The sequence below is a fragment of the Bactrocera dorsalis genome, chromosome 3 (assembly GCF_023373825.1).
Source record: "Bactrocera dorsalis isolate Fly_Bdor chromosome 3, ASM2337382v1, whole genome shotgun sequence".
Lineage (NCBI taxonomy): Eukaryota > Metazoa > Arthropoda > Insecta > Diptera > Tephritidae > Bactrocera > Bactrocera dorsalis.
Genome location: NC_064305.1, coordinates 80,918,698 through 80,933,572, shown reverse-complemented (window position 1 = coordinate 80,933,572; position 14,875 = coordinate 80,918,698). Strand labels below are relative to the sequence as shown.

The following is a 14,875-nucleotide window of genomic DNA, read 5'->3' as shown; positions in this document are numbered from 1 at the left end:
ATCTATCAATCAAAGTAATGAAAGAATCTGTCTCGATTTACTGAACTACATAGTTAAAAAAAGAAATATAGTTTTGAAGCAACTGAAAGTAGTAAATGATGGAATTCTTTTAGAATCTACCATTTTCTTTTTAAAATTGGTATGTTCTCCAGAAAAATAGAAACTGTGTCTGTAGCTATATTTGTACGTTTTTTCAAAAAGCGTTGCATTGGTTCTGTGTTTGGTTTTTTAGAAAAGCTTGTGCGATAGCATCATGCAAAGTATTTCCCATCTAAAGCTGTAACATTTTTCCTTCTCTCTGGAAACTTGTTGTTTTTAAACCAAAAGAACTATGCCAGTTTGGCGGAAAAAATGAGTCAAGCTAATTTTTATATCCTCTTCGGATGTGAATCGTATCCTAGCGAGGGCTTTCTGCATCCATCGAAACAAATGGTAATTAGAAGAACCAAGATCTGAACAGTAAGCGGGTGACGCAAAATTTCCTAGCTGCTGTTTTCAAATAGATTTTAACCGGACTTAGCTTCAACTCATAATTATGGCAGCCAATTTCATTGCTTTTTAATGTATCTCGCGGTTTTTATACGTTTTAAAATGGCTTATAGAGTGACTCCAAAAGAACTTGTGCAATCTTCATCAAAAAATGATTCCTGTTCCAAATGCAACATTTTTTGGCCGTCCAGGATGTTCTTCGTCTTCCAATCTTCTTCTTCTTCTTTAATAACGTATCGTCTTCCAATCACCGCTTTTAAAATGTACAAACCCTTTTTGACGTTCGCTTAGCTAAAGCACGTTCACCATTAGCTTTCATAAAAAAACGATGACTTTCGGATGAGGTTTTCTTCATATTTAAATAATGAGGAAGAACATCCCAAAAAACATTACTTTAATGATAGTTAGATAATGGGGACGATCACCATTTTTTCTATTGTTGTTGTTGTAACAGCAGAAAGTTTTCTTGGAATAATTTCGAGCAAGGGTGTCGAGTTGATAGTCCTTATCCGGATAAAAATCCGGATCGACATCCTGGTAGTCGGCACGCATTGTATCAAAGACGTTATCGCGACGCTCCGTTTTCGAAAAAATTGAGTGATTTTGGAACCAGTTGTGCTACCACTTTTTTAGGCCGAAGTGATCCTTCAAAATGGTTTTAACTAATACTTCCGATAATCTAAAGATGCCAGTAAGATCTCTGATTATTAGTCGTCGATTCTCAAGCACCATAAATTTCTCCATTATATTGAGGTATTGATCATTGAGGTATTGATGATGGCCATCTTGGACGTGGCTCCTCGTCAACGCGTGCTCGACTTGTAAATGTACATATAAAGGGTATAATATCACAGTATCAACAGTAAACCACTTCTGAAGAGACTTCCACATATTGACCTTCACTCTTAAGTCTCACTGCAAAGATTTCTTAGTCTTGACAGTTTCAAGTGTTCTTTAGAGCAGCAAGTCAAGTGTCTGCAGTCTCTTCAATTTGAAATATAGGTCAGGAGCATGAAACTGATCTCAATTGAAACAGCGCACAAAACAACATAAAAAAAGAAATAATAATAGTAAATAGTAGGAATGCAGTTGAATATGGAAAACTCAACAACAAAAAATTTATGGGTTACAATCTTAACAAGCAGCGATAAATAACAGTTGCAACAAGTGCTCAAAATTGAGGCCTACATCAGCAATTAATGCAACAACACAGTGAGTGCTGCATCTCAATCAAATCACTTGGCTTCCACGCTGCCGCCGCCGCTGCAACAAAACCCACTGATTGCGCTACAAATTCGTGCTTGAATTTTTTGAATGTTGAATGTTGATTTCGCATAAAATTAGCGCTTACACAACCGACGCAGCGGTGGAGGCGGTGGCAACAAGTGAATTGACCAACTCGAACACTAACACATGCGCATTTATTTTATATAGAGTAGTGGCCATGTGCGTATGCCGGTTTGCCGTTACATTGTTAGGAAAGTGGCATAACCGTGGTTAGCGGTAATCAGTTGCAATCAGTAATTATGCCGCTCGGGAATTGCTGTTGTTGGCGGTGGAGGGGCAAAGTAGAAAAAAACAAAATTTTAAAAGTAAACAAAAACCATCTTGCACTTAAAACTATACCGCTTTAATTTGCAGTTTGGTCAGTTTTTGTTTTTTAATATCGTCAGCAACAACAACATTGTGTTGTTGATAAGGTACGCAGCGCAGGAACTCAAAAAGCGTATTTAATAATTCGTAAAATATGTAATTTATTTTTGTTTTTGTTTAATTTTCGACATTTTGCTTTGTGTAGCATCAAAATAACGCTAGTGCTTAGCCACTAGCCACTAGCCACTAGCCACCACCCTTTCGACTGAGTAATGTTGTGTTGTGCAAAAGTGGGTGTTTGCGGCGCTCTTTTATTTGTTGTTTTTATTTTCAAATGAGAATGCAAAACAAAAGCAACACTAATTGCAATTTTTGAACTCGTTTTTCGATGGTTTTTATTTTAATTTTAAATTGTTTAGCGCTGTACTGTTTGTACGTCAGTGTGTATGGCGATTGTGTTGTGCCGGTTTCATTATCGCTTTGCTTAGCTGAGGTCATCTTCGCTTAGACAAATGAGTTTGGCAGCAATTTGCTGGCAAAAATAAAGTGGAGTAACAAATAGCTTGAATATATGTAGGTTTGTATGTTGATTTGATATTCAATTAAGGCGATGCTGTATTGCAAATTAATGAAAATACTATATATTAATTACTCGAGGAATCATGAGATGAGAGTACATAAAGCAAAACATTAATAAAAAATGAGCCAAATGTTGATACTTATTAAAGACTAATTTAACTTATAAAGATTTTTTTATAACAGAAAAAAAAAGTTGAACTAGTTTACAAAAATAAAAGAAAACGCTCGTTCCTTCTGCAGCATCCCATATACTATAAAACAAGGAATTTCGGCTGCATCGAAGCTTCACAAGTGATTTCTTATATCAGAAGAGGGTACAACAAGATCTTTGCCTTAATTTTGATCGGTTAGAAAATAATACATTACAAATTTTGTAAATATATCTTCTAAACTAAAAACCTTTTCCACAAAAAGCTTGATCGTGAGCGCTAAGTTTATATGCCAGTTGTCTGATATCGGCGATTCCGACAAATGAGCAGAGTGTTTGGAAGAAAAAGACTTGTAGTAAACTTCAGAAACTCCAAAAACTGAGAAACTAGTTCGCATATTCTTGTATATAGACGGATAGACAAATGAGCTCGTCAAGCTTATCATTAATATAGATAATTTATAGGGTTTCGGATGATTCGTTCTGGGTATAATAAACTTCGTGGCAAACTTAATATATCGTGATGTCGTTATGTTATGTTGAGAATATTTGGCTTAAGAATTGAAAAAAAAAAATTTATCGAGGGTTTTGAAATTTCAGGTTATAGTTACAGATACTAAAATAGACAGTAAAATTAAAAAAAATGATATTTTTTGAGTTATTCGAGGTCCTCGACGCCATTAAAAAAGTTCCCTCACTGCTGCAGCGATTCCGGCATCAAAACGTTAAAGTCTTACCTAAAATTTGATTTTTCATCTAATCAAAAAATCGATAGCTTATTATAAGAAACTATTTTATGATCGAATCGATTGCTTGCAAAATTTCTTATTGGTTGTGCCTCTTAATATATTGTTATTTGATACCAAATATGGATGAATTCCTTCTATAACTCAAATACACAGCGGCTGGTTTCTTCCTTTCATTGGGTTATATTTAAGTGTCGGGTTCCAAACCCAGCGCTCAACCCTGGGGAGGGATGTATCGCCTTCTCTATTCAGCTCGCCTTCAAACGAATGTTTTTTGGTTACCGAGAGGTTACTTGGTTCAAGAATGGAAGCAAAATGTAAAAGAATTGTTTCTGACCCCTCCCAAGTGAATGGCACTCAGAGAACTTTCCTCACTTGCGTGAACTTCTACACAAGACTCCATATATTATATATTTGAATATATATAATAATAATATATTTTCTGACTTCATCGGTGGACAGTTTAAATTCGAAATTCGAAGGAGATGGCTTTCTCAAAATAGAAACTTGGTTTACTTGAAAATTTCTTTCTCATACTCGAAATATATTTTATCAAACACTGTTTTGTGGTAGAGGGTAAAATAAAACCTCTTTTAGTTACCTACAGGCTTGTTTCAGATCATTACACTTTTCGTTATTACAAAATCATTTAACATGTAGTGGTCAGCTTCTCAAAACCGGAGTATTGCAGGCGATTTAACTTTTAACCGGTCGAATGGGAGAATATTAATCTTTTAATTTTTTGATATGTACAGTAATATGCGAATAGGCTTCCATTAGACTAATTTCTGCAGGTTTCTATAGTTTTTCCATAGTTAAATGCGGAAAATTGCAAACTTTTATAAATAATAAGGAATTTATAGAGTTTTAGTGCTGAAAAAAACTTAAGGAGTCGCTCAAAAAATATTATCGACGACAAAGTCTTCCAAGCTTACCTAACGCAGATAAACAAATATTTCTTCAGAATGGAAGTAATATTTATTATCCTCTTGTAGACATAAAGAAAAATGTTGAAATAAGTTAAATCGATGACGTTATATTTTTACTTAATAATCAATATTTCAGATGAATATATCATTAAAGCTCAATTATTAATAAATAAACACGTCACATAAGTTTCTACATGACCTTGTCTACAAATATTTATCATTATAACAATTATTGTTTATTCCCAGTTAATTGCAATTTTTACCTTAACTCATCTCTCAGTGCCACTACTCCCCATACCACAACCCCCTTACAACGCTACTCGCGTAATGATTTGCACGCGAGTGCAGGCGCTAGAACATGGTGAGCTCACCTTCACACTTTTGTTGTACTTTTTTCGAATTTAATTGCAGCACTCGCTAGTCATTTAAACTTTTTCCATGATTGCATCTGCGAAAAAAGTATACAAACGTCAGCTCGCCATATGCTCGACTGTATTTGCACACTCAAATATTACGTCATTTGTCTAATTTTAGTTAAAAGATTTAATTCGCTGCATTGTTTGGCTAAGCTTCGCTTGCTGCTGCCACTCGAGCTGCTAGTGTTGCTGTTGCTCGTGCTGCTGAGCTGGCGTTGAGTTTTGTAGTTTGCATTTTTCGCTTTTTGCACTTTTATCACTGCTTTTTTGTGCACTATTCGCCAGTTTTTTATCGGAAATTTTTTGTTGGCGCATTTTGTTGCATATCTAGTTGTAAACTCAAAGCTCAGCTCAATAGCTAGAGTTATTTGCTTACAGATTCATACATCCATACATATGCACATATGTTTGTAAATAAGTGTATTTGTTTGCATGTGTTGCTGATTGCAAGCTTGGTATTAGATTTTGTAAACATTAGATGAGTCGAGTGAATTTATTTGAAATTTTTGCATTCGCCTATCGACAGCAATCAGTTTTGCAATCGCCGGTCGTGTTGTAGCGTCGCTGTGTGCAAGCTTTGCTTTAGACAAAGTGAGTTAATTATCCAGTAAAATAAGGTTTCCTAAAAATTGAATGACTAAAACACTGAATTGTTTTTAAACACATGTTGCGAAGAAATTGATCAAATTTTACCATTTCGATAAGCCAATTCTTTTTCAAATAAAGATTATATTTAATATCAAACTATTTTTAAATCAAAATTTTCAAACCAGTCTAGAAAACATTGTTTAAGAAAAAATTGAAATAAATTTTCGAGGGAAATTTTTTTAAAAGTCTTATTTGCAGAAGAGAAAATATTGCTCTTCTTCCAGAAAAAAAAAATTAAATCAAATAATTTGGTCTAGAGAAAAATAATAAATATCTTAAGATGTTTTCTATAACATTTTTTAATTTTTTTTTTAAATACGTAGGATTAGCCAAAGAAAACTGAAGCACGAAATAGAACTTAGTCGATTACATTTCACCTCCAATTAAATCGGATTCTCATAAATAAACTAAAAAGGACTGCATAGTCAAAACAAAAGTTTAATAAAAATTAAATGTATTTAACCTGTTACATCAAATAACTGTAAATATGTAAGAGCATTGATTTCTAAGTCCAAATAAAATCATTGTTAACGATTAAACGCCCGAAAAAGGGGCTTTGTTTTCTTTGTGATTTGTAATTTTCTCCAGCTATTGTACTAGATCAATGAAATTCAATAAAGTGCGCTCAATGCTTGCGTAACGCTTACAGCAATAACAAAAATAAAGTGCATAAAGTATGTGTGTAGGTATTTCCATGTAACTATCTGGCGATACGAGGTTCTCACGAACATAAGAATATTTCCAACGGTAATGCGTGAATAGGCATTATAGCAACAAAGTAAAACGAAAGCAGAATAAAACCAAAAGCAATAACAAAACCAATTCTCCCATGCGGTAATGAATATTGTAAATTACAGTTAAGTGCAAACCACAATTTGAATGTTAGAAGTTCGACACCGGTTTCATTGTTGTTGCATTGTAGTTGTTGTTATGACTTTGTAATTGATATATGTACATGGTGTAAGCCAAACAAATGATGAAGCTCACTCAATGCAGGTGATGTTCACATTCTCAACTATTTGTGTCCAATTCGAAGGCATCTTCAGTTAACTGTAAATTTACATATATACATACAGTGTATGACCTAGTATATATAAGTATGTACAAATACATTTATTTGGGTGAAATGGGTCGCACACACTTTTATATCACAATATGTACGATAGTCAAAATGAAGTAAAATATCGGCTCATCTGGCAGTCCTCAAGGCTTGTGGAAGCTGTTTGCTACTATTTAAATGTCATCCAAACTTAACAGAAATTATAGATAAAGTAAAAATTATAAGATACGATTTAAGGTCCTATGGAACATTTTCTTAATCCTCTAGAAGGGAATATTGGGGTTACTTTGGAGTTCGAGGCGTTGGTTAAATACTGGTGGATTAGAGATGACCAAGTTTCGCCTTTGATCCGCAAAATCTTATTCATCTTCACCCATTAGCAGACATTGAGAAAAATTAAAGCTTTCACAAATTCAGGCTTTAAAAAAGTTTTTTCTAAAATCAATAAGCTTTCCGTAAACTTACTGTCCTATGAAATCATAAAAGTGAGCTTTTGTTGAATGGTTAAAAACAGTAAAAGTCAGAAAGGCCGGTGGATTTGATAAAATGCAAGTCAGCTAAAATATAATGTTATTACAGATCTTTTGAGGAAGTAATAGACATTTTTTGATTGAAAAATTAGCTCCATATCCATCCTATTTATATGTGAATATGTGTGTATTGCCATGCCTTCTAATTTTGGCACTACAGGGTGCAAGTGAAAGAAGCAATTAAAAAGTTTCAAATTAATCTGTTTTAAAAGAATGTAATTTTTAAGGTTTTTTAGGAAATAGTTTTTTTTTTATGAAATATTTAGTATAACAGCTTTATTAGAAATCATTGAACTGGTAAAAAGCTTTTGATGAGCTTTGATTTCAAGCTTTAAAGTCTGGGAAAAAAATCTTGTCTCAATTTGTTCTTAAGGCTCATTAAAATACTTTTATGAGTGCAAAAGTTATAAAGAGAGAGCTTAAAGCTTTTATATAAAACTTTTGATAAGTTTTGAGTTCAAGCTTAAAAGCTTGGGAATTTTTTTTAAATTTGATTTGTTCTCAAGGCTCATTAAAATGTTTTTTTTGAGTTCAAAAGCTTTATTAGAAACCATTAAACTGGTAAAAAGCTTTTGATGAGCTTTGAGTTCAAGCTTTAAAGTTTGGGAAAAAAATCTTTTTAAACTCAATCTTGTTTTGTTCATCAAAATACTTTTATGAGTGCAAAAATTATTTAGAGAAAGCTCAAAGCTTGTATGGAAAGCTTTTATTAGGCTTTGAGTTTAGGAATGTTTTTAAACTGGATTTATAGCTAAGGCTTATCAAAATGTTTTTTTTTTTTTTGAGTTCAAAAGCTTTTTAGAGACAGCTTAAAGCTTGTATAGTTTTTAATAAAAAACTTTACAAGCTGAGGAAAGAACCTCATTTCAGTATCCTAAGTAATGAATAATGACTGAATAAATTTATATCAAATCATACTCAAGGCTCATAATATTAAAAAAATCTAGTATTTTAAGCATAATTATTCTAATCATTATTACTATCATTACTACTATCAACGTTATGAGCTGAGCACGTGTTTTTGTCAATGAGAAGGCTTTTTTGTTCCTCATGTCATACTGTTTTTGTTGTTGTTGCTTCTTGTATATTTTTTTTGTTACAAATGCACACCAAGTACCCGATTGGTAACAGTAATAGTTTACATGATTTTTATACCCAAATGCATCGCTTGTTTAGACACATACCATTATTTCCACATTTTCATGCCACAATTAAGCGTGCAGCGCTCAATGTGCCACGCACTTAGCGGTCAGTGCATGACACGAAAAGTGTAAAGGATGACTTGCGCATTGCGGACCCTTCGAATTTTTCATTTCAGTTACATTTCTAATAGCCAACTAACGACATACTTGTGTGCGTGTGTGTATTTAAGGTCACATAGAACGAAGTGAATGTCTAAGAGCACCAAAGCTTTACACACATTCTATGGCAGCCACATATCACATATCATATTCTGATGCAATTATTTTTGTACTTACGTTTTGTCTGTCTGTTTGTAACTGATACCGGAAATTAAGTTTACGTTGGAATAAAATATTTAATTGCATTGCTGATACACAGTGGGTTGGCAGTCATTGTGATCGCTATTCAAGAAAGCAGAAAGGTCATTGTTGGAAGGTCACAAGCACTTGCTGCATACATATGACTCGTACTCGTTCATATACATAAGTATATGTATATAAGTTTATGAAGCGACATACCTACATATATACTATACAAATGTACCTATGTATTCTTCAGTGTATATATACATACTATGTAGCGTTTATTTGTGTTTCTTAAGTTCATTTAGCTTCTGTTGTTATTTCTGTGGCTTTATGTGGCAGGTTGGTCACTATTTGGTTTTTCTGTTTTCATTCATGTGGCTACCGTGTAAATTGAAGTTTCCGGTAAGGGCGCATTGATTACGGTGCTATTGTTAAAAACTGAACTTATGGGCGTGAATATGCAATATACACTTAAAAGTATGTATATACACATGTGAAAAAATAATAAACAATAAATTTCAAACTTAAAAAAATAATATTAAAAATTAAAAATAATTAAAAATTAGCTCAATTCTGAAAAAATGAGAAGAAATGTTAACTTCTTCTGCACCGAAACTATCATACTCTTCACAGGTGCACTTCAAAGGGTAGAAAAATATCTTTATCTTCATTTTAATCAGTCAATTTGACAGGCAGCTATATTATATATGATCTGACCATAACAATATAAAGTATTATCTTCTATAAAAATATGTTGCAAATGCGATATCTTGCCAAATAAGAAATTTGTCCATACAAGAACTTAATTTTGATTAGTCAGTTTGTATGGCAGCTATAGCTTATAGATGTCCGATCTCAAAAATATATTCGGAGATTGTAGCTTTGCCCTAGAAAATAGTATATGCTAAATTCCGTGGATACAACTTCACAAATAAAAAAGTTTTTCAAACAAAAACTTGATTTTGAACGGTCAGTTTATATGGCAGCTTTATGATGTAGTGGTCTGATATCGGTGGTTCCGACAAATGAGCAACTTCTAAGAAAGAAAAGGAAATATACAAAATTTCAGTTCGATATTTCACAAACTGTGGGACTAGTTCGCCTAGTTCCATTATAAAGGAGACTACTTTCTACTTTCAAGCACAATCTGTTGATGCAGTAACATAAACAAATATTTTCACACCACCAACTGACTGCTAACAAATTGATAATTGGAATAAAAAATGTCCAAACAAACTTAAAGATTACTTGGCACCATTTAAAGCACTTCTAGGCTATACTGCTCCCGATAATTTTTTGTTGTAGAAATAGAGCAAACCATAAAAGGTAATTTAAGTAACAGAAACACACACAAGAACAGAACACATGCAACAATTGTCGACAGCCAATGGCTTCAAAAAAGGGTCGCCATGCGCACACAGATATTTACACAAAAATATACAATAAGGCAAGCGCTTTGGGTTACCAAGAAAACTTGCTGCTTTGCATAGGCATCAGTAGACATAAAAAATAGAAAAGAATGAAGCAGAAACACCAAAGTTCAAGCGCTAACTGCAGTGACAACTGCCACCAGCTACTACTGTGTGTCTGTCTACACAGCACTGCATCGTGGCTTTCTCCATGCACGCGGCATGCCAGTAGGTGAAGCGGCAGCGAGAATGAAATGAGATTCATTGGCTATTGAAATATTCTTTATTGCCAATACACAAAGGAATATGAACATTTTCTACATTTCTGCCATTATTTTTAGACTCTGGCGTTATTGTGTTTTCTCTTCTAAACTATTTAATATGCAAATTTCGTATTAACTATCTTTGGAGAGGAGGTGAGGAGTAAGCCGAGTGCTTCAGTGTAGTGGCTGTTTGGTGTTGATAAGCCAACTCGAGCCGGGTCGCATGATCGGTGCGGTCAAATTCGTGCTCTATGCTACAAAATAAACCAAGAAACTTGATTTGCTTTTTATGCGCCACTCTTTTGCATGCATGTGTGTGTGTGTGTTTGATCTTTTGTTGGTCGCGGCGTCGGGGTGAAGAAAGTTTGAGTTTTACATAGAATTTGAGCGCGAGTAAGCCGATTTAAATATGATTATGTCTGTATTGCATGTGATTGTTGTTCTTCTTGCTGTTGTTAGGCGAAAAGAGAAATTTTCATATTTTGTATTGTGTTGCCACTATTTCAACAGTAGTTTGGAATTGCTTCAGTGCAGAAATGTTTGCATAAACGTGTGTCAGACTGCTAATACTTATTGCATTAATGTTAAAATTGGCGACCGCTTGAACTGAGTGCATCTTATATGTGGAGCGGGGGAGTGATGTTTGGCGTTATATATTTTCTTAGTTGGCCATTCAATTGCTTCCTGAAATTGATACGCAGCTTAAGTTACAATGACTTTTAAAATGCTGATAACGTGGTTAGTTTTCTTCCGAAGAGATCTAGCTGAGCTGTGTTCAAAACTCGAATCGGCACTATATTACCTTTTACCTTTTTTAGATTCTACATAATTTCATGAATTCTAGTGATGTTTTTCCTAACCTACATATTTATGTGAGAACTAAGCAAGAAAAGTTCCACAGCTATATTCTAGAGTATAATTTATCGTTTAAGTATCGATATCGCCAATGTTTGTGTGATATAAAAGCTTTAGCGAGGGTCTTGAGATCGAATAAATTTGTATCATACGATATGTGGCACCGTAATACAAGTCGGGCCAAAAATATTCGGTTATCATTGAGCATTAGCGATTCCCACGTTGCGGTCTTGATCATCACGGATGAAGTACGGCCCAATAACGCCGCCGGCCTATAAACCTCACCAAACCGTAATCTTTTTTGGGATTCAATGGTGACTCATGTAGTACTTGTGGATTGCTGCCTGGCCCAAATCACGAACATACGACGATTCTGGTGATCCACAGCTTCAGTTCTTAGGCTAAGATCTCTTTTTGCAAAATTCACCAAAACGACGTCACAGAGATGTGAGAGACTGATTTGGGTTTTTCTCAATTGATGCGGTAGAGGCAGCAATATTCTTGACACAACGGACACATTTTTGTTTCACTGGCACGGGAACATTTTGTACAAATTTTTCCACTATTATGACGACCATAAATTGGACGTACCGCCCTTAAAGTTGAGCCTTGGGTAGGTAGCAAATTTTATTAATTTCGACTTGTTGTTGGATCGTACATCTTTTGATGGTAAAATGGCAAACGTTATTGAAGATGTCAACAGAGCGGGAAAAATATGGCGTCATTTGTTGTCCTTATCGGTCTACTTTTGTAGCGTTCCTATTGAAAACCCTGTTATATGTACATATATGGAACACAACGATTTCGATCTTTAATAGAAAAAACATCAATAAAAAACTGTGAAAGAAGAAAAAAAATAACATAAGCCACTCTAACACAAAATCTTGTAAAAATATGCAAACTATCTTATTTCAATGTCAAAATTGCAAATCAAACTTTAACTTACGTGATTCTTTTGAGTTCTTGACTTACTTAATTCCAGTTTGCGATTTGTGGAATAATATCTTCCATGTTTACAAAATAGGATACAAGTAAAGTCGGGTACCATGAAGGAGATATAGCAATAGAGTGTTTCTACCGGGTAAGGTACTTCTTTAAGGCATATATTTTTAGTAATACAAAGCACTTTAATACACCACCACAATCTGCGAACATATTGGGTAGTCGAAAAAGTGTTTTCGTATTTTGTCAATAGATGTTATGTTATAAAGTTATCTTAAAATTTGAGTGAGACAAAAAACGCTTTTTATTGTTGATAGTTACATGTTTCAAGAATGCAGGCTCAAAGTTTTAAATTGAAGTTACGAAAGTTATCGGTCGTTTGGTGCAGTGGTGTCAAGCGTGCTGTGCTGTAAACGCGTTTTTTTCATAAACACGTGTATCAAGTTGGTGGAAGTCCTAGAGGGCGTAAAAATTGAGCAATTAGTATATAATTTTTTTACATTGACTTGTCACCATTGTTCGAAATCCCTCTTAACTACTTTTTGTTTGTGAAAATTTTTTACTTTTACCTACATATATGTACATTAGGGTGATTCAAAAAAAATTTTTTTTTTTTTTTTCAATTGGTACTCGCAAAAATAGGTTCCTAGACACCTCTAAGAAAGCCTCTTCAAATATGAGATTTTAATTGTAACGGGAAGGTCCTCCGCCTAACGGGTTTCTATTTTTTCTTATTATCAGATAGAAAAATTTATATCTCGCTTCCAACTACTTGAAAAAATATCTTGTTAATTAGGTTTTGTAGGAAATTGAATGCTCTAAAATATGGTCTCTTATGATTTTTTCGTAAACCCAACCGTTTAAAAGATATTAACGGTTGAAATTTGACTATTTTTGGAAAAATTCTTTATTTCTTATTAATTTTATAACTCAATGAAAAAAAATTATTATGAATGATGAAACTCATAGTTTTGTAGGAAATTTACTGCTCTATAAAAATGGTCTACGGTAATTTTTCGATAAAGTTAAGCGTTTACGAGATATTCATCGTCAAAAATCAGTGCATATTAGGGTGGATCAAAAAAAATAAATTTTTTTTTCGTTTGGTACTCTGAAAAATAGGTTCCTAAGCACCTCTAAGTTAGCCTCTCCAAAAACCTATTCGTAATAATTTTTTTTCATTGAGTTATAAAATTATTAAGAAATAAAAAATTTTCCCAAAAATCATCAAATTTTAACTGTTAATATCTTTTAAACGGTTGGGTTTACAAAAAAATCATAAGAGACCATATTTTAGAGTATTCAATTTCCTACAAAACCTAATTAACAAGATATTTTTTCAAGTAGTTGGAAGCGAGATATAAATTTTTCTATCTGATAATAAGAAAAAATAGAAAACCGTTAGGCGGAGGACCTTCCCGTTACAATTAAAATCTCATATTTGGAGAGGCTTTCTTAGAGGTGTCTAGGAACCTATTTTTGCGAGTACCAATTGAAAAAAAAATAAAAAAAATTTTTTGAATCACCCTAATGTACATAACACATATTTTTTACATACCGCTATAATTACAGTTTTAATTAAGATAAATTTACATTAGTCACCACTATGTAAACATTTGAAAAGCTTCAAATTACGTAAAAGCATGCCAATACTATCCATACTGAGTCATAAATCCTTCAAACAGACAACAGAATTTAAATAAATTACTACATGCATTCAATGGCGATAATATACTTAATTATTTAAGTGCTTTTTATGCACGATTATAAAATTTAATGATTTTTCTACCCATTATGCTAAATTTATTGCATAACACAATTCTATTGATTTCGTTAAAAGTTTTATAAAAAAAACTATGTTAAAAATCGTAAAATTTCTACAGCGATTTATCATCGCTATCCACAGATGAAGTCACAGACGGTTAATTAAGATTTAAAAATAGTCACAGCTAATGTTGCAATCACTGGTGGCGGCCATTGCGGACCTAGACCAACACGACAACACTTTGACCACGGTGCTTTTGTTTATTGCAGCGATTTGCTTTATGATGTATTTTTTTTTCTTTGGTCTCGTAGGTAGTACTCTGGTGACATTTTCGGTGTAATTAAGACGTGACAAATATCGCATGTGAGAAAATTGTTTGCATGTTTTATATGTAGATGTATAACTGCTTAAAATATATGAAACATTGCGCACCACGCGTGGTGTTAGCCCTCAGTCATTTTTGCATGCAACCCATTGACAGAGTTTGCTCCTTCGATGTGGCATGTTTGCTATGTATCATTTGCGGTCTGTGTTTCATGTTGGCATTGCTGGTCAATTGTTATTTCCTCTCTTTGCTTTGCTGTCATCTACTGGCCTTTGGGCAATTTCGCGCAGTTGCTTCGTTGCTTTATTGCACTTTTTTCTCTGTTGTGCTATTCATGAAAATTTTTGGTATTTTTTTGTTGTTTTGTCTATTACCTTCGATTTGGGTCAATTGCTTTTGCGCTAATTTATCACCGAACCACAGAAATTAACAAAAGGCTTTGAATATTTCTGCTTACCAAAAGATTTGATATCAGCAGGCTTTGGTTGGCGATTGCAAATACAATTGTGAGTATTTATGCATGTGTGTTTGTATGTGTTGTGTGTTTTGTTTAACTCAAAAATTTATTTTTGTTTTTTTTTATTTAAGAAAATAAATGTATTAAATGACAGAGGTGGTTTGTTGATTGAATTTTGACAATTTCAAATGGCGACCGATAATGAGCAGAGTATCGCAATGGGAACAAAAGACT

The 14,875-nt window shown here is 33.5% G+C and overlaps 1 long non-coding RNA gene across 3 annotated transcripts in view; it reads left to right on the top strand.

Annotated features, from left to right (window-relative positions):
• The window catches only part of LOC105229982 (uncharacterized), an 88,334-nt gene that overhangs the window by 32,116 nt on the left and 41,343 nt on the right, over nucleotides 1-14,875 (top strand). Inside the window, exon 1 of one of the 3 annotated variants that reach the window (XR_007422340.1) lies at nucleotides 5,402-5,491. The exons of the other annotated variants lie outside the window; for them this stretch is intronic. This is a non-coding gene — a long non-coding RNA (uncharacterized LOC105229982). Of the gene's footprint in view, nucleotides 1-5,401; nucleotides 5,492-14,875 lie in introns of those variants that run through there. 3 annotated transcript variants of the gene reach the window in all.